A 21,712-nucleotide genomic window follows, 5' to 3' on the forward strand; every position below is an offset into this window, starting at 1 on the left:
CCAGATCTACCCCCTTTCTGTCTCTTATTAGAAACAAACAGCTTTCTAAAGCATAATAATATAATGTAATATAATATAAAAAAAAAAACCTAACACAACACAATAGGAAAAACCAAATAGAAGGAAAAGAGCCCAAGAAAAGGCACAAGAAACAGATATAGATGCAATGACCCACTCATTTGCACACTCAGGAAGCCCATAGAAATATTAAACTAGGAGCCATAATATGTATACAAAGGACATGTAGGGTAAAAGGAGAGAGAAAAGTACATAAATAAAATAAAATAAAATTAAAAAGATAAAATTAAGAAAAGGAAAAGCCTTGACATGCCATCATGAGACAAGGACCCCCAAAGATGCTCTGGAGCTTGGTTTCTGTTGGCCATCTACTGCTGAGCACACAGCCTACCTTATAAACCAACTTGCTTCCCCAGTGAGACTCCCCTGGGGTAAACCAAATTTTCATTTGCAAGCGGTTATCATTTGGAGCTTGCCTCTGGGTTAAGGATAGCAGTGTATGTCCACTTCCCCTCTAGCTCTAGGACCCCATCTGGTGCAGACACCTTGTGCATGTTGCTCCAGTCTCTGAGTTCATATGTGTGTCAATCCTGTTGGGTTAGAGAGCCTTGTTTTCCCCTCTGGCTCTTATACTCTTTTTGCCTCTTTCACAGGGTTCTCTGAACCCTGAGGGTAGGGATTTGATGGAGACATTCTCTTTAGGGCTGACTGTCCCAAGGTCTCTTGTTTTCTGCATAATGTCTGGCTGTGGGTCACTGTATTTTTTTCCATCTGTTGCAGGAGGAAGCTTCTCTGATGATGACTTAGCAAGGCACTCATCCCTGAATAGAGCAGAAGGTCAGTAGGAGTCATTTGATTGCTATGATTTTCTGTTTTCTTCTTCAGCCAAGTGGTATTTGATTTTACCTTAGGTCCTTGTTATCTAGATACTCAAGTTCTTGGTCAATCACACAGTGTCAGATGTGGGCCCCATCTTGTGGAGAGGGACTTACATCAAGTCAGATATTGTTTGGTTACTCCCACAAACCGCATTCCTCCATTACATTAGCATATTTTGCAGGCAGGACAGCATTGTAGGTCAAAGGGTTTGGGGCTCAGTTGTTTCCTTTTATCCTTCAGCAGCATGCCCAAGTACCTTCCTGCAGCACAGACACCAGCAAGTTGGGGTGAAGGCTCTATTTGGGCACCAGCTCAACTTCTCCATGCTCAGTGAGTTGTGTAGGAGTTGTCTTGGGCAATGCAGCCTGGCTGTCAGTTTGTAGAGAACAACCTACGGTCTTGACAGCAGCCTTGGTGGTTGGTGGTTTCTCAAGGGACCCTTCTGACAATTCAATTAGATGTAACCTCATTCTATCACTGGAAGCTTCATTTTGTGACAAGAGATATGTAGTTGGGGCTCTGTCTTCTCCGTTATTTTGCAGTTCGTTCAGTTCATCTTCACATATGTATATATTTATGAAACTTCTACCGTATTATGTTTTCATACGACCCCTCAGATGGCCCTTAAGTTTAGCTGTCTCTCCCTGTATTCCCTCTCTTGTCCCGGCTCCCCTCCCTACTTGATCTTCCTGATCCAGTTGCTCCCCCATTCATCCATAACTATTTATTCTATTTCCCTTGCCTAACGAGATCTATGCCCCTTAGTTTTTTGCTCTATACCTAACTTCTGTGGTTCCACGGATGGTAGCTTGGTTATTATTGTCTTAACAACTAACATACACATATAAGCAAATATGTACCATATTTGTCTTTCTGGGTCTGGGATACTTCATCCAGGATACTTTTTTTTTTTTAAATAATTCCAACCATTTGCCTGTGAATTTCATGGTTTTATGCCTTTTTATGGCTGAGTAATACTCCATTGAATAAATGTACCATATTTTCTTTATCCATTCTTTTGTTGAAGGACATCAATTTTTCACCCCAATTTCTGGGTATTATGAATAAAGCAGTAATGAACATGGTCGAGCAAATGTCTCTGTGGTAGGATGAAGTGTCATTTGGGTATATGCCTAAGAATGGTATAGTTGGATCTTGAAGTAGATTGATTTCCATCCTTCAGAGGAACCACCACACTGATTTGTCATACTGACTGTAACATGTTCACTCCCACCAGCAATAGATAAGTGTTCCCCTTACTTCATACCCTCACTAGCATGAGCTGTCATTTGTTTTATTGATCTTAGTCATGCTGACAAGTGTAAGATAAAATATCAAAGTAGTTTTGATTTGTATTTTCCTGATGACTAAGGATGTTGAACATTTGTTTCTTAGCCATTAGAGTTTCCTCTTTTTGAGAATTCTCTGTTTAGATTTGTACCCCATTTTTAATTGAGTTATTTTCTTGATATCTAGTCTTGTGAGTTCATTATATTTTGGATATTATCCCTCTACCAGATGTATAGTTGGTGAAAAATCTTTTCCTATTCTGTAACCTGCCACTTTGTCCAAATAATGGTGTTTTTGTTTATTTGTTGTTTGTCATAAAGAAGCTTTCCAGTTTTATGAGGTCAGGTTTAATTGTTGATCTTAGTACCCATGCTAATGGTGTTCTGATCAGAAAGTCTTTTTCCTATGCAAATGAGTTCAAGGCTATTCCTAACTTTCTCTCCTAACAGGTTCAGTGTATCCGCTTTCATATTGAGGTCTTTGACCAATTTGGAGTTGAGTTTTGTGCAGGGTAATAAGCATGGATCTATTTGTATTCTTCTACATGCAGCCACCCAATTTGACCATCATTGTTTATTGAAGATGCTGTCTTTTCCCTCAGTGGTATTTATGGCTTCTTAAAAAAATTCAGGTATTCAGAGATGTGTGAATTTGTGTCTGGATCGTCAATTAGATTTCATTGAACAGCGTGTCTGTTTTTGTGCCAATACCATGTTATTTTAATCACTATATCTCTATAGTAAAATTTGAGGTCAAGGATGGTGACACCTCCAGTAGTTCTTCCATTATTTAAGATTGTTTTAGACATCCTGGGATTTTGTGTTTCCATATTAAGCTGAAAATTGTCCTTTCCAGATTTGTGAAGAATTGTGTATGAATTTTGATGGGGAGTGCACTGAATGTTCTCTATTCACGAGCATGGGATGTAGTTGGGTTTTTTTACTCTTTGGGAGCCTGCTACCCAGCTGCCAAATAAATACACAGAAACTTATGAATACCCAGCCTTAGCTAGGCTTGTTTCTAGCCAGTTCTTCTAACTTAAATGATCCAATTTCTCTTTAACTTTGTTTTGCCTGTGGGCTTTTTACCTTTCTTTATTCTCTATATATATTTCTTTCCTTCTTACTCTCTGCCTGGCCCCTGGCATCCTCCTCTCATTCTCCTTTTCTTGATCTTTCCCAGCTCTCTTTTTTTTCCAGCCTAGATTTCTCCTCTTATTTATTCTTTCTGCTGGGCAGTCCCACCTGGCCCTCTCCTGCCTAGCTATTGACCGTTCATCTCTTTATTAGACCACTCAGGTGTTTTAGACAGATGAAGCAACACAGCTTCACAGAGTTAAACAAATGCAACATAAAAGAATGCAACACATTTTTGAATCATTAAACAAATATTCTACAGCATAAACAATTGTAACATATCTTGAACTAATATTCCACAACAACGAGAGATCTTTTCATCTTCTGATATCTTCTTCAAATTCTTTCTTTAAAATCTTGAAGTTTCTATCATATGAGTTTTTCACTTGGTTAGAGTTACTCCAAGATATTTTATATTATTTGATGCTATTGTGAAAGGTGTTGTTTCCATGATTTCTTTCTCAGTTCATTTGTCATTTTTACTACTAATTTTTGTGAGTTAATTTTGTATCTAGTTACTTTTCTGAGAATGTTTATCAACTGTATGAGTTTACAGTGGAATTTTTAGGGTCACTTATATATACTATCATATCTGCAAATAAAGATACTTTGACTTCTTTCTTTCCATTTTTTAATCCTCTTGATCTCCTTTACTTGTCTTATTGTTCTACTTAAGACTTCAAGTACTATATTAAACAGGTATGGAGATAGAGGACAACCTTATCTTGTTCATGATTTTAGTGGAATTACTTTGAGTTTCTCTCCATTTAAGTTGATATTGGCTATGGGTTTCCTGTAAACTGTCTTTATTATGTTAAGGTGTGTCCCTTGTATCCTCAATCTCTCCAGGACTTTTATCATGAAAAGGTGTGGGATTTTGTCAGAGGCCTTTTCTGCATTGAATGAGATCATCTTGTAGGTTTTAATTTTCAGTTTGTTTATACAGTGGATTATATTTAACAATTTACATACATTGAACTATCCCTGCATTTCTTGGAGGAAGCCTACTTGACCATGGTAGATTATCTTCTTGATGTGTTCTTGAATTTGATTTGTAAGTATTTTATTGAGTACTTTTGCATCTATGTTGATGAGGGAACTTGGCCTATAATTCTCTTTCTTTGTTAGGTCTTTATGTGATTTGAATATCAAGGTTAACTGTGGCCTCATAAAACAAATTGGGTAATGTTGCTTCAGTTTCTATCTTGTGGAATAATTTGATGAGTATTAGTATTACATCTCTTTTGAAAATCTCATAGAATTCTATACTAAAACAACCTAGCCCTGGATGGTTCTTTTGTTTGTTTACTTTTTGCTTAGGAGATTTTTAATGACTGCTTCTATTTCACTGAGCACTATAGGTCTGTTTAACTTGCTTATTTGATCTTGATTTAACCTAGGTAAGTGGGTATGTATCCAGAAATTATCCATTTCTTTTAGATTTTCCAATTTGGTGGAGTACAGTTTTTTAAAACATGTCCTTACAATTCTCTGGATTTCCTTGGTGTCTGTTGTTACGTCCTCCTTTTCATTTCTAATTTTGCTAATTTGGATTTTCTCTTGCCACCTTTTAGTTAATTTGGATAAGGGTTTATCAATCTTACTGATTTTCTCAAATAGTCAACTCTGTTTCATTGATTCTCATATTTTTGTTTGTTTGTCTGCTTCTATTTTATTGATTTCAGCCCTGAGTGTGATCACTTTTTGCAGTCTATTCCTTTATTTTGTTCTCGAGCTTTCAGGTGTGCTGTTTAGTTACTAACATGAGGCATATCCTGTTTTTTGTTTGTTTGTTTTAAATGTAAGCACTTAATGCTATAAATTTGCTTCTTAGGACTGCCTTTATCATGTCCCATAAGTTTGAGTATTTTGTGTAGTCATTTTAATTCAATTCTAAGAAGTCTCTAATTTCTTTTTTATTTTCTGTCTTAATCCAGCTTTCATTCAATAGAGAGTTAGTTGTTCAGTTACCATGAGCTTGTAGGCTTCTGTTCTTTCTATTGTTGTTGATATCCAGCTTTAATCCATGGTGGTCAGTTTTGGAGAAAGTTCCATGAAGTGCTGAGAAGAAGGTATATTGTTTTGTGTTTGGGAAAATGTTCTGTAAATATCAGTTAGGTTTATTTGGTTTATAACTTCAGTTAACTCCAATATTTCTCTGTTTAGCGTTTTTTTTTTCTCGATGACCTGTCTATTGGAAAGAATGGGGTATTGAAGTTTCCTAAGATGAGTGTGTGAGAGTCAATATTTGATTTAGCTGTAGTAATGTTTCTTTTATGAATTTGGGTGACTTTGTGTTCAGCTTATAGATGCTAAGAATTACAATATTCTCTTGGTGGATCTTTCCTCTGATGAGTATGTAGTAACCTTCCCTATTTCTTCTGATTAGTTTGGTTTGAAGTCTATTTTGTCAAATATTAAAATGGCTATACCTGCCTTCTTCTTAGGGCCATTTGCTTGGGATATCTTTTTCTACTCTTTTGCCTTGAGGAGATGTCTATCCTTAATGTTAAGAAGTGTTTCTTTGATGCAGTAGAATGATGGATTCTATTTTGCATACATTCTATTAATTTGTGTCTTTTTGTTGGGAAATTGAGACCAATGATGTTGAGAGATATCAATGACTAGTATTTGTTGATTCCTGTTATTTTGTTGTTATTGGGATGTTTATTTGTTTGATTATTTGGTGTGTGTGTGTGTGTGTGTGTGTGTATGTGTGTGTTTTCTCATCTCTGGATTTGCTATTCTTAGATTATTTATTTTTGTTTTTCTTGAGTATGGTCAACATTTTTAGGTAGGAGTTTTTCCTTCTAGTGCCTTCTGTAGGGCAGGATTTATAAATAAATGTTGCTTAAATTTGGTTTATCAGAAAATGTCTCATTCTCTCCATTTATTATTATTATTACTATAAGTTTTGCTGGATATAGTAGTCTCTGGGCTGGCATCTTTTAAACTCTTTTAAAGTTGGTAGCACATCTGTTTAGGATCTTCTGACTTTTTAGAATCTCCATTGAGAAGTCAGGCTTTACTTTAATAGGTCTGCCTTTGTATGTTACTTTATCTTTTTCTTTTTCAGCTTTAATATTCTTTCTCTGGTCTGTATATTTAGTGTTTGATTATCATGTGCCAAGGGGAATTTGTTTGGTGTGTGTGGACCAGTTCATTTGGTGTTCTGTATGCTTCTTGTACCTTGATAAGCATCTCCTTCCTTACATTAGGGCAATTTTCTTCTATGATTTTGCTAAAATTTTTCTGTGCTTTTGACCTTTTATTCTTAGATTTGGTCTTTTCATAGTTTCCTAGATTTCCTGGATGTTTTGTGCCAGGAATTTTGTAGATTTAACATTTTCTTTGACTGAGATATCCATTTCATCTAGTATCTCTTTAATGACTGAACTTCTCTCTTCTATCTCTTTTATTCTGTTGGGGAGGTTTCCCTCTGAGGTTCCTGTTTGAGTTCCTAAATTTTTTATTTCCAGATTTCCCTTAGTTTTGGTTTTCTTTATTGATTTTATTTCTACTTTCAGGTCTTGAGCTGTTTTATTCATTTTCTTCCATTGATTTTGTTTTCATGGATTTCTTTAAGGGATTCATTAATTTCCTCTTTAAGGACCTCTATTATATAATAAAGGCCATTTTAAGGTATTTCTCTGTGTTTCAACTATGTTACAACACTCAGGGCCTGCTGAGGTAGGGTTTCTGGGCATTAGTGAAGACATTGTCCTAGTTGCTATTGATTGACTGTATTTTCAGGCTGGTGTCTTGTCATCTGGGTTTGGGGAAGATTGTAATTCTAGGTGCTGATATGTGGTCTTGTCTTTGTTGGATGGGTAGGTGTGTTTTCCCTTGGTTTCTGTTGCCCTCTCTGGTTCTTCCAGGAGTATCATGTTTGTTTGTTGCCTGGTAGGGGATTCTTCTGTGATCATTCTAAGTGTGGTCATCGAGGATTCTGGGGAAAATGTGCTTCTAAGTATTATTTAGAAGTGACACTTAGGAATGGGGATGGGCTGTGGGGTATTGGGGATTCACTTGAGGAGGATGGCTGGGTGTTCCACCAGAACCTGCTTAGTCACCTGGGAATGGGGACAGAGGGTAACAGGTGGTCTGCTACATAGTTGGGAATGAACATGGGAAACTGAATATGGAGGAGAGGAGGGGAATGAGGCACTGAAGCTCGTCTACCTGCTTCCAACTGGCCAACTTTCTTCTCTGGAGGCTTGGCTGGCAGGTTCCCAGGGAATGCCTTCGGAGGTTGGGGGCTGGATGAGTGGGGAGGAAAGTTGGAGGAGAATATCTTCAGGATCTGCTAGAGATGGGAGCAGAGAGGAGGTGAGGCAGCAGCAGGTGGTGTGCTTCAGAACTGAGAGCGAGGCTGGGTGTTTGGGTATTGAGGATAGGAGGGAGAGTGAGGATCTGCAGCTTGCCAAACTGCTTCCCTGCCAGAAGTGACCTGAAGGGTTCCCCAGGTCTGCCTGCTGGAATTTGGGGGCTAGAATAATGGGACTGAGGGGAAGGAAGTCTGGAAGGGGAAGATCTGTGTGATTCCCTGGAGATGGAGGCAGAGAAGCAGGAGCTGATGGTACAGCAGGTAGTCTGCTACAAGCTGGGGCAAGGGATTTGGAGGAGAGGAGAAAGAGGTGAAGACAAAATCATAATCTTTGTTAAGATTTTAAATTATATTTTCATTTGTTTGAAAGTCAATTATAAGAGATTAAGTGCTAGTTTTCTAAAGTCTAGGAACTCTGTTTGTAGTTTTCTACAGATCTAGCTATTTGTTATCTCCAGGAAAACACCCCACTGGCACAGAATGGGGCTAAAAGGATGAAAGTCCATTGATCATGTGAATCAAAACCAAGATAGAATGGTATGGTTACTCTGGTGAAGTACACCCCCAAATAAACTTAATAAGAAATAAAGAGGCCACTACATATGACTTAAGGAATTAATCAGGAAGGTAAGGCAATTGTAAATACATATGCATTGGTCAATGGGCTTCCCAATTTCTTCAAACAAACACTAATGAACAAATGACAGACAGACTGGTTCTTGATACAATAATAGTGGGATTATTAATAATTTATTATGATTAATAATTATTAATAATGTAATACTCCATTGTCTTCAATGTTTAGGTCATCCAGACTAAAAATCAATGAAATAACTTTAGAATTCATCTCTACTGTAGGTCTAATGAATGAATAGACATTTATAGAATGTTCCATCCAACAGCAATGGTATATATACATAGAAATCTGGAGGTGTGGGTGGGGAGTGGGGTCTTGGGAGAGCTGGATCTGGGTTCAGAATTTTGTAGAGCTTCTGCATCTTTCCATTTTTGTTATCTTCTCACTCAAATGTTTGTTCTTGAGCAGGCTTTTCATCTCTGCCATTTTCCCCTCCATGGGAAACAAAGTGACCTTCCTTGTAGGAAGCTCATCCCTGTTTTTCCTTCCTACCACATCCTTCTAGCTTTCCCTCACTCTCACGAAGTTCATCTGCCCAGAAGGATTCAAAGGTCACTCACATGGTCCCGTAGCCTTCGTGCCAAGTCCCACTGTTCTTGCTTTTAACGGGAAGGAGTGCGTTTCCTGACTCTCCCCACTCCACTTACCGCTGACTTCATACTGCTCTCCATGTAAGCTCACTCATCATTCCAGCCTCCTCCCAGTTCTGACAATAAGACAGTAGTACCGCCCTTCTGCATCATTCCCAGTTTTCAGGGGTGGACTTACTTCAAGGATGATAGCGTATACAGCTACTTCCAAGAAGTCTCTCTGATTACATATGGTGCCAGGTGTTGCTCCTCCTTCGAAACTCATCCAGCCTCTGGTTTGCAAGTCTCATCTGAACCTCCTGCTTCCCTTGGTATAGCTGATTATGTACTGGCATGAGTAAAGAATAACTGTCCCCAGAACAAAGATGAAGTGTTCTCCGTATCCAATTCCTAATGGCATGCTGATAAATTCTAAACAGAAGGTCAAATAAATTAATTAGTGTAATAAATATGGGAATTCATATGGGAGAATTAGCAATGTAATTAGAAAGATAGTGAGTTTTATTATCATTTTTATTCTCTCGTAGTCATCCACCCTATTTGTGGGGCTTTTCAGAAGAAATGTGAGATCTTCATAGGAATATTTGGAGTCAAGTATAACCAAAATCCTGCTGTCAGCTGAATCTATACCTCATATTACAAGGCACGGATAGGCTTTGTGATTGGTTTGAGGGCACAGCACAGCTGCCTAATGTTTTATGGGACCATTTTATACAGTAGGGTTTCTCCTTTTCAAAGAGCCTCATTAAAAATCTTATTAAACTATTAAGTGTCTACAAGGTGATTTTGTGGCTGTAATTACAAACGCTCATTTAGGCAAGAACTATTCCCACCTTCACATGGCAGATTTTGCTTTTAGCTTCCTTCCTAATAATTGCATGTTTCAACTTCTTTGTTTTGAGAAAAATGTTTGAAAGACCTCAGAATAATGTTTTCTATAAGTTATAAAAAGATCTGGCTTACTCAAGAGATAACAATACCTTAATATATACTCCTAGAACATGTTGCCTATTCTTTTTGCCTCCAGGCTCCGAGGCCTTGCTGAGGGTTCTCTGTGTAGGTGAGGGATGGGTATTTTCTGAAATGTTTCGAGTCTGTTGGGATTTGGTTGACATCTATGCTGACTCCATAGCATGAGCTGAAGGCAAGTGGAAGAATAGTCAAAATGCAGGCTAATCTCTGGCTGTCTCTCCCAGCCAGGCCATGTGGGGACAGATTCTAACTCTATTTCAAACAGACTCCTGCCTTCGGGTCTTTTCACTTGCTCTTCTTTTCCCTAGATACTCTTCCTCTAGATGTCTGTGTGGTCGTCTTTCTTATTTCATCCTGATAACTGCTATGAAGTTACTTTATCATAGGGGGTTGCCTGACTACCTGAAATAAATTAACCTTTTACTGTCCACCCACCCCTGCTCCCACAGTCGCTTGCTTCCTTCTGCTTAATCTGCCTAATTTCCCATTGCCTCTCTTCCAACATCTAGCATGGTATTGGGATTTTGGGTTTTTTTGTTTTTGTTTTTGTTTTTGTTTTTTCCTGTTTGTCTCTATCTGCTAAAAGATAAGTTCCAGAAGAACAGGGTCTTTGTTTTTTGATTGTTGTATTCCTCAAGTTTAGAGCAATTCCTGCCTGATGCACAGTGAACATGAAGAAAAATGTATTGAATTTAAAGATCTCATTTAAATTAATAATAGTGTCTTTTTTTTTTGGAAAACATTTATTTTCATTATAAGCCTAGGAGTGTTGGCTTGCATATGTATGTGTACCTCCGGAGTGCCTGGTGCCCATAGAAGTCAGAAGAAGGCATTGGATGACCTGGCCATGTGCATGATGGGAAGTGAACCTGGGTCTTCTGCAAGTACAGCAGGTGCTCTTAATTACTGAACCATGTCCAACCCCAAGAACAATATATTATTAACGAGTAGATAAAACTTTAAAATAGTATAGTCCAGCATGTTCCCTTTACAGATGGAGAAAATGGTATTTGGATTGGTGGTCCAACTTCCAAGGAAACCATATGGTAATTACTGAGTCTGGGACATCACTCTGCTCTCAGACTTCTAGAGCATGTCTAGTACTTCCTCTGAGGAACTGTCCCACATTTTAAATGCTTCCATGAGGAGGACTAAAAAGAAACAGCAACAACAAAGCTCATTTTTGAAAGTCTGGAATCAAGGAGAGTGTGAGGGGATTTGATTACTTCCAAGGCACAGAGCAAGTTTCATATTGCTGAGAACCAGAGATGAACCTGTATCTTTTCTGTGTGTTTAAAATATACATTGTTGTTGCAACCAGAGCAATTGGGCAAGCAGGAAACACACTGAGAAGTCAATATTCCTCACTGCTTAATAATAACATATCATTTTGTCAAATGGAATGTCGCAGCATGGTGGCAGCTGATGCCATTAGTTCTTGGTAGTGGCATTCTGTGCAGTACAAAAACACATTATGCATAGTGAGCAACTCCTCTTTGGAGTCCTTCCTAATGGTGACAAAAAAGCTTATCTGGAAAATATTCAGCAGAACCCCTTCAAAGGCAATGCCCTATCATTTAGTCTCATTTTAATGTGTCTTGTTTTCCTTTGTGCTGGCATCCATCTAAACCTAGCCCTTGTCCCTGCCCCAAGGATGCTGTGCCACACCGATGCTAGGGACCAGTTTAAACTCTGTGTATGTGGTCAGTCTGCTAGCGAGGCCTCTTCTTTGCCATCAATTGCCCATGTTTCTCCTCTCACCCAACTCATGAACTTAGTGTTCTTCTCAACCCATTCACACTCACATCTCAGTGGAGAGTTTCCCCAAACTAGCACACATCCCCTCTTCTCTGCTCTTTCATCTTTTGCCCCCACATTCCACAGTGATGGTCTTACAAGTGAAACGCTTAGGCTCATTTGGAAACATTCTTTTCCTTTCATGTTCTTGCTTACCATACGTGATGGGGAAAGTCAGAAGGATATGACAGCACAGCACCCTGCTCCATGGGAGTTTACAACCCCTTGAATGGGAAGTCTGACGTCATCAGTCAGTGGTGTAAATTAGTGATGGTCCCCTGTTGTAAACCAAAGGTCTTATAATATAGCAGTAGTAATATGAACATTTGTATTTATCTCAGACTTAAACATTTTACATTAATTACCAACAGAATACTCTTTTAAAAAATCTATTTTGCCATGGGGGCTCCACAGCTATTGGTCCACAGTTCATGGGTTTCCACCAGTGTGGCTGGTCATCTCTGTACATTTTCCCATCATGATCTCCATGTCCCTTGCTTATAGAATCCCTTCTCTCTCTCATTGATTGGACTTCTGGAGCTTGGCCTGGGACTGGACTAGGCCCTCTGATGCATGAAACAGTTGTTTAGCTTGAACTGTTTGGGGGTGGGCTCCAGGAAGGGGGATCAGGATCTGTCCCTGATGCATGAGTGGGCTTTCTGGAGCCCAATGCCTAAGGTGTGACACCTTGTGCAGCCTTGGTGCAGCGGGGTTGGCTTGGACCTGCCTCAGCTGAATATACCAGGCTCTGCTGACTCCCCATGGAAGACCTTGACTTGGAGGAGGTAGGAATGGGGGGTTGGTTGGGAGGGAAGACTGGGGGGCAGGAAGAGGGAGGAGGGGGGAATCTGTGGTTGGTATGTAAAATGAATAGAAAATTTCTTAATAATAATAATAATAAAGAAAAAAATCTATTTTACCCAAGAGACCATATAAGCTCAATGTTCAAAAGACTTCCTTAAAATGACATAGTGCAACCTTCTTCCTTTACAGAAAGAGAAATTAAAGGTCAGTTTGGCGATGAGACCTACAGGGAAACCCCTTGGTCATTGCTAAGGCTGGGCCCACACTGGCTGTCAGACTTCAAGAAGAGGTCTTGTACTTCATCTAAGAACCATTTACTTCACCTGACTGTTGTGGAGTATAAATCTGAGTACAGTTGTCCCATAGAGAGTGCAGAAACCATTGCTGCCATTGAACCCCTCTGAAGATCCCAGGTTCATCTAGAGCAGAGTTTCCTGAGAACTTTTTTCCCAGTTCTTGCCAACACTGGAACAGGGGTTGATATCATGGTGTGGAAGAAAATGGTTGCTCATCATGAACATTATAAAAAGAATTGGGAGTGGTCTCTCCAAATCAACATGTATGAGACTGTATATAGATGGCTCTGTCCCTGGCTTGATCCTTCTTGCCTACAGCGCCCTGTAAGTGTGTGTGTGTAGGTGAGGTAGGGGGAGAGGAGGAGCCTTCACAAAAGCCTTGAAAAATTCTTCTGGTAAAACTATTCACAGTTTACCAACCCCCCCAAACCATCACCATATATGGGAATTGTTTAGAAAAACACACATGCCTCATTTATACCCATTTATAAGGGTAGGAAGAAATCTATGTGTACCTGAAGTGTGAACTGTTTATATAGTAGGAACACTTATTATTTATAATAATTGGTTTCTTAGAAATCGTCTAGCGAGTTTTCCCTCCAAACTTTAGAAATGCCAGCTTTGCTCAAATGGAATCTGTAAACAGAACACAACAGAAGCTTCTCCCCAGTGTTGTAAACTCGGCTTGCCTTACAAAATAATCAGCTACAGTCAACACAAAATGTGAACATTATTCAAACAGAATTGTGTTTCGTTTGGAGTGGGGGGATGCCATGCAGCCTGCAGGGTGATGGTGTGAAGTCTAGTCTAAAACTGGCATAGACCTGACATTTGATGCCCAGAAAAACCTCCATCTCCTGTCAATCATGATTAAGTTACAGTGAGGGCCACATCATCCCTGAAGGTACAACGACTTCTTCACCTGTGCCTCTTTCTCTCTGTCCAGTGAGAAAGTGAGGATTGGATATGGATCAGTGTTCTAGAAAAGAAGGGCAGGAAAGGGGAGGGAAGGATGGAGGAGAAAGGGAGAAAGGAAGAAAGAAAGAGGGGGGAGGTAAGGGGAGACATGGGAGGAGGATAAGAGACCTTGTTCCATAAGGAGGCAGCCCCTGAGGAGGAACATCACCTGAGGTAGTTCTCTGGCCTCCATACCCATGTGAACCTGCATACACTTTATGGCACATACACACATGTACACGTGTACAAACACACATACACACGATGCTCATAGACTGTCAGGTTACATGCTAAATACTGACACACTGCTCCAATGCTGGATGCTATCCATGCACTTTGCATGTGGTCACCCTAAGCACTTCTCCAGTACCCTTTTGCTTCCTGCTAAGGATCCAGAGACAGAGAAGGATGTCATCTGCCCAGAGGGACACAGCCAGCACCAGCAACAGACTGCTCAGCTCTCAGCCCAGATAATCACCACTACAGATAGACAAATTTTAGTGATTAATTGAGAAGGGGGACAGGGGCCTTCAGAATCCCAGGCAAAGAAGGGAAAGGGAACTTCATATTTTGAAAAAAAAAATAAAAGAATAGGCAGGTTATTTGCACCCACAATGGGCCTCTTTGCTGTAGGAAGAGAATAATAAAACAGCATCTCATCCACCCATACGTAAAACTCTGTTACTGTTGAGGGCCTCTGGTCAGATGGCCACAGTTTGGTGTCATTGGAAGGGGGATGTAATTCAACCACAGTCCTAGTGAGGAGCAGAGTCCTGGTTTCCTGGTTCTCCTTGGGTCTTTTCAGGACCTTCTGAGTACTCCTGTTTGCCCCCCAGACACTCCACAGCAAGAGAGTCCCCATCTCATGCGGGAACTGCAGATCTGTAAGACAAAGAATCCAGTTCTAATCTTAGATGTATGACCCTGAACAAGTAACTGTCCCCTGTATCTTGCTTTTATTATCTGTACACATCAGGGACTCACACTTCCCCATCAGGTAGTTGTTGAAAATTTTGAGTGAGTATTTTTTTTTTTTTTTTAGTTTGGGGTGCTCGGAACATTTTAAGCACCATCACAGAATTGAGAATGCACAGGTTTTCTTGTCATTTCTCCCAGTGGGAAAGCTAGGAACTCATGGCCAATCTTCTGCAGCAGCAGCTGTGTTAATCATATCGTGTGTGTGTGTGTGTGTGTGTGTGTGTGTGTGTGCCATCAGCAGTCGTAACATCAAGTTTCTGGTGTAAAATCAAATATTTATTGGTGATATTTATTATTAGCCAACATACTGGCTGATATAATATAATTTCTTCTAATACCTGGGTTGAAGTACACTCTTCAGGTTTTGTTTGTTTTTTGAAACAGGGTTCCTCTGTGTAGTTTCAGTGCCTGTCCTGAATCTCACTCTGTAGACCAGGCTGGCCTTGAACTCACAGAGATCCACCTTGTTCTGCCTCCTGAATGCTGGGGTTAAAGGCGTGCACCGCCACCACCACCTTGAAGAAATGTTTGTAAGTGTGTCTGTGCATCTGTCTGTGTTTCCTTCTTGAGATCAAACCCAGTTCCCTTTGGTTAACACAAAAGGTAGTGTCAATGTGGCTGACCCCACATCCTGAGCATAAATCATCTCTATGGACTCCTAAGCCTGGGCTTTCATTTTCCTGATTGTTCTCCTCCATCCCAGGCTTCCTTCTCATGTGGCCCTCAGACATTTAAAAATGCATCCTTCTCTGTGGGATGTTTGGAGCCATATTTTCACTAACATTTCCTGCCTGGTTTACAGCTTCAGTGCTGTGTCGTGTCTCTATTCCATGATCTCATCTGCACAGATTTTTAAATTCTAGTCAAGGATGATCTGCTTTCCGTGTGATCCCCTTGTTTCAAGATGTCAACAAACCTACCCCACAGGAGACGGGACCTTGAAGGCCACTCTGATAATGCAAACCTCTATACTCCTGCACAAGGCATTTACTTCCCCGGCCCCCAACTTTGCACAACTCAAGGGAGCTCAAAGTAGCCTGGTTCAGTTTGTTACCTCTCCCCATGCCAGACACAGGAAGTTTGCCATGGTGTCAATGTATGATCTCTGCCTGCCCTCACAGAGCAGTCAGTGCCTTCAAGATGATGAGACTAACATGGCCACATAAATGGTTCACCAGGAAGGGATATATTTGGTCCAACTTCAGTGTGCAGGGTTAAACAAATGATTTCCAGAGGCAAAGCTGAACGGAGGTTTAAAGCGCAAATAGGTGTTTGCCCAGGAGCAAAGAGAGACCCGGTATTGAAGCTGAAGATACCGTGGGTGTCTTCACAATCCAAGGTGTGAAACAGACACTTGGCCAGGAAACTGGAGGGGCAAACAGACGGGAGGGATTATACAGCCTGAGGTTTTAGTAAACAGAGTTCTGAAATAGGGGTTTTCCCGATAGTCTGTGATGCATTGAAGCTTGCTGTGACTATAGGCCTGGTGAGAGGTGAGGTTATGAAGTAGGTTTGGACAGGGTAGGATGAAGTGGGGTTGGCATAGCTTTCTTCTCATCTCTGAAGGAGGGCCTTGCCTCTCTGGAGGAGCATTAGTCTTCTGTTCTCCAAGTGTCTCTCCAGACCTATTTTACTCTGTATTCCTCTCCCAGGAAGGGTGCTTTTAGTCTTCTGCTTCCTGCCATTATTTTCTGCAGAGATAAAAGCCACCTGGAATTACTTGTAGGGGTGAGGTACCTGCACTCAGCCCCTGCCCAGGCTCCTCTGAGAAATGCTTCCCAGGAATGAGGAAAAAGTGAAAGGTTTTTATAATAACTCCACACACACAGGCCAATGCTCTTCATTCTACATGCTCTTTATTGTTGTGTTCTTTGTTTTTTCCACCTTTATTCTTCTCTATATCTTTATTCTTCTACACCTTTATTTTACTCATTACAAATTCCCAATCGCATATATATATATACATATGTATATATATATATATATACATATATATATATATCCATTCATTAGCAATTTGTTAGTAAAAACTACAAAGTAAACTCTCAGGGACAAGTATTCTGATAAGAGTCATATTTGGCAAAGACTTGGTCAACTTACTTAACTGGAGATTGACAACAGCTGCAGATTGTAAAAAGTTCTGGCTCATCTTTTAAAGGGAGAGCCACAAGAGTTATAAGGGAAGAAATTAAACCAATGAGAGATTTAAGGAAAAGGCATAGAGTACGTGTACTATTTTATGTGATTAATAATATCTGGACATGGTTAATCACTTAACAGCCTTCTTCTGTTAATCACCCGAATCTCAGGACCTATACATAGTTAGTCTACTGAGCCGAAAATCTTGCATTAAAAACTGATGTAGAAATAAACACAAAGTGGGGTGGTGCTGATGGAGGAAGCTTAGGGCAACATAGACACTATTGAACTTTTGAAGGACTAAGATATAACAAGCCCAGACACTTGCACTATCACTTCTAGTTCTTCTGAAAGGTTTTGATCCAACAAGGCCAGGCACCAGCAATTCTGCTCTATGAAAGTTCCATGAGGACACTTTGTCTGGCCAATTTTGCCTCATTGGTGGCTAAGGAGTGGCTAAGGATGGAGAACAAGATCTCTAAGTGTCTACAGTCCACATGGAACAATAGACCTAGTTATGAAGCATATTTTAGTATGTTTCTATTCATCAAAATTGTACAGTTAAATAAGGAACCATCTTCTTGACTGTCCATAATTCTGTGTTCCCATAAGATTGAGATGTAATCATGAGGGTTCATGTACACATTACATGGAAATGCACAGTTCATGGAGAGATATCATAGTTGTTTTTAAGGAAGGAATGCAGTTCTTAGGGAAGGAACGAAGTGGCACAAGAGAGAAAGACAGACAAGGAGCAACTGGTACTTCATGGCCTTGGCCAGGTGGGGCTTCCCATTGAAGAGTCATTCATTGGGCGAGTTGACATATGAGTATCAGTTATCACCTGCTGTAAGCTGTCACGGTCCTCGACAGCTACTCACACCAGAGGTGTGGTCACCGGCATAGCCTTTCCTTTCTCTACACTAGCCATTTTGTCTCCTGTACTCTTTCCATCTTAGCATGCCATCTTCTTTCCCATTGGTGGGGACAGAGACGGTTCTAGTACTAATGTCACCCGCTTTCCATACGGAGATCCTCTGATGTGATGTCCACCCCTGACAGACCCCTTTGATTCTTTTCTAGATTCTTCTCTGCCTAACTAGAGGGTCTTCTCATGTTGTATGCCTCATCCCTCAGGTAAGGTTTCTCTATAATTTATAGGACATTATCGACTTCTACATTTTAGTAACACAGGGGAATCAAATTTAATGCTTGGATGTTTCCAGTCAACCAGAATGAAAATTAACTTTTCAATTAAAAGCCTGCTTTGACACTTGAATGAGTTCCCGCTGCAGGGATGCCTTTGAAAAGAGAGCTAACTCATCTTGATTGATGGGAAGGAGGGGCTTCCGAGCAAGTTACTTCAGTCAGAAGTTAATGGAGAACATCCCTGCTCAGGGGTCACTGTGAGCTGGTAATTGAGGCAATCAGATGCTGCAGTAGGTGAGCTGTGAACAAATTAACTCCTGGATGACAGCAGGGGACAGCATGTGGCTTCAATATTTATACTGTGCAGCCATGCTCTCTCTCTTTTAAAACAGAAGAAACTGTCATCACTGGATGAAATTGGATTTAATTGCAGGCTACCATGTGTGCACAAGTTTTGGAACTGCGTATTTTTCAAAGGAAAATTAGAGAAATAAATATAGCCAAGCCATCTCTACAGATCCTCTCCCCTCCCTGTCTCTTCCTTTCTTATTGTCTTTCTATTTTGATATCTTTTTTTTGGAAACTAGATGTCACAGGATAGTCTGAGTACAATGATTACCCATACAAGGAAGATTGGCCCACACACCCAAGGCTCTACAATCTTCTTTCCTGACTTAGGTCTTATTAGCTTTTCCTTGTTGTTTTTCTCAGGTGTTCCATGTTCCTTAGATTCAGAGCTAGGAAGATTATTTAGTAGTGACATTTTGGTGGCATTTTAATAATGGGATTGCAGAATAGGTCTGGTTATTAAATGATGAATATAATTTGGGAAGCAGGTAAATACAAATATCAGCCCCTAACTTGTCTGATAACTCAGCTGACAGAGCAGTGGGGGAAGTACTCATAGACTTTCCATGAATTTGGAATAATAACCTGAGTCACTCTCTACTCTTCCTGCAACCTAGAGGAATGCCTCTATACAAATGTTAACCATTCCCCATCCTCTCAAGGTATTTTTGGTTCCTTCACAAGTATGCTTAACTTAAGACTCCTCTGTAACAACCATTTTACATGATAATGATGATTATTTCCGTGGGGTAAGGAATGGTGTGTTATCTTTACTTAACAATCACATGTTCACTTTAATCTTGAATACAGCTGTAGTCATTGTCTAAGACTTCACATGTGAAAATGCTAACACTTGGGATGGTCAGTGCTTCACCTGAGATGAGGTACCTTGTGCCAGCCAAGGTGCAGACTCCGTTCTGATGAGTATGTGATCCTCCATGAGCCTTAGCATCTACGATGTGGTGCTTCACCAGCTTTTCCTAACTAGTTTAGGTTAGTTTCTGTGATTACGTTCCTCATGAGTAATTGAATGTTTCTTCCTTTTACTTTCCAGTCTTCTGTCTTGTATTCATAGCCTTTAATGAGTGAGTGTCTTGTACATCCTTAAGAGATTGTTTTCTTTGAAGGAAAAGAGATGCAACACAGGTTTTGATGTCTCTCTACTCTGGGACATGCCCATAGTACCTGAGGTGCGGCATCTGTGGATGCAGTGTTCTCAGGTCTTGCCTTCAACATCAGATCTCTTCAATTGCATACATACTCTGAGCATCAAGAACAAATAATGAAAAGGGCACAATTAGAAATGTATCAGGATAGTTTGCTAAAGCAGCATCATGCCCTAAGCACAGACTCTCCTCCCCATCTGGAAGAACTCTCCAAGTGAACAGTTTTCTCGATGTATAAGCACCAGAGAGGACTGAGGACAGGATTTATGGAATGTGTTTCATTTTTTATTTTTCCTTTCTCTTTGAAACACAGAATTATAAAAGCATTTATCACAAGAAGATTTTTACTTTATTTATAAGGGCATTTGTCTTAAGAGGGGCAGATTTTTTTAAATACATTTTGATGATATTCTTTGCTCTTCTCCAGTTCCTCCCACATCATCCCCACCTCCCTACCCAGCCTGCATCATGTTTTTTCTCTCTCTCAATAGGAAAACAACAACCACAAACAAACAAAAGATAGGAATAAAAATAGAAAAACTAAAAAAAAAATCATAAGACAAAAAATACCCCCCACCCCCACCCCCACATACACACACACACACAAACACACACACACACACACACACACACACACACACACACACACACACACACACACAAATATGGAATATATTTTGTGATATCAGCTACTCCTGGACTTGGGGATTGCCCTGGAGTGTGGTTGATTCATCCAGTGACACACCGTCGGAAAAACTGATTTTTCCCTTGCTCAGCAGATATCAATAACAAATAGCTTCTTGACTAGGGGTTGGACCCTGTTTCCACTTCCCCCTCTCAGTGCTGGGATTTTATCCAATTTGAACACATACATGTCTTGCACATGCTGTCACAGTCTCTGTGAGATCATGTGTATCAGTCCAGTTATGTCTGGAAATCAGTATTCATTGGAGTTATCTACCCCCTCTGGCCTCTTATAGCCTTTCTGCCTCCTTTTCCACATCCATCCCTGAGCCTTGAGGGGGGAGGGGCTTGATGAAGACATCCCATTTAGGTCTTCGTGCTCCCAAGTCTCTCACTCTGCAGGTTATCCAAGTGTAGATCTCTGTTAATTACCATCTGTTGTGGAACATTAGTTAAAGATATGGTACATTTGTGGAAGGAGCAAAGATGGCGGAGTGAGGCGTTCCCCGGCAGCCGGGCTCCGGGCCCGGGCGGGCCTCCCGCGGGAGGCAGAGCACTTGTGCGGGGCCGAGTGAGGAACCTTAGCACACAAGATAAATATTTTCGTGACCTTAGGTGCTTTTATATTCAGCTCAGAATTCTGAACTCAGGACTTGGCAACACTGAAGAGGTAGAGACAGAGCCGGTGGTGGTGGTGGCGGCGGCGGCGGCGGCGGCGGCGCACGCCTTTAATTCCAGCACTCGGGAGGCAGAGGAAGGCGGATCTCTGTGAGTTCGAGGCCAGCCTGGTCTACAAAGAATGTCTGTGTTGTCTTCTCAGTGGGGCGTCCTGGTTCTTTGATCCAGCTGCTTCCCCTGGTGAAATGCGGGTGTCTTTCTACACACACCTCCACGGTTTGGAATGGAGAGACTGCCTGCCTGCCTTTCCTTAACGCCACCTCAGCAGAGAGGAGTCTGGGATGCAGCTGTCCTGTTGAGTCCAGGAGAAACCAACTGGCCTGAGGCTTCTGCTGCAGTTCCTTCATTAGAAAGACACCGTTTGCAAGTGGAAGGAAGGTGTTTAATTGGAAACAGGTGCTTAGGTTGTGCATCGTGAGTTCTTCCTTTAAAAAAAAGCTCCAAACAACAAAACTAAACAAATGCCAAGTGTGGGTGACTTCAGGTTTCATTTCGTTTGGTTTTTAAGTCTGCCAATTTTAACACTATTATAAGCACAGTTGAGACTGCAGTGGTAAATTCCAAATATTCATTATAATTGGAGGTGAAAGAAACATTATCTAACTCCTAGCTCACCCTTGACAGAATTTCCTGGACAAAAACAAGTCTCTGTTATGATAAAAGCAAAAGTCAAGATTTCAAGGTTGCTTTCCTATGGGAGTGGAACCGTTGCAGTATGTGTGCAGAGTCACATTTTTATGTGTCTAAATCCACATTTTCTAACAGGATTTTTCTCTTGGAGAAGAAAGCTGTCATTTATGAGAAGGCTTCAGACAGTTTGATGGCGTTAAGTGTTTGAGCTTTGTCTGTTTTGCTTTGCTTTTTTCA

Source organism: Peromyscus maniculatus, chromosome 19, assembly GCF_049852395.1.
Source record: "Peromyscus maniculatus bairdii isolate BWxNUB_F1_BW_parent chromosome 19, HU_Pman_BW_mat_3.1, whole genome shotgun sequence".
NCBI classification, from domain to species: Eukaryota; Metazoa; Chordata; class Mammalia; order Rodentia; family Cricetidae; genus Peromyscus; species Peromyscus maniculatus.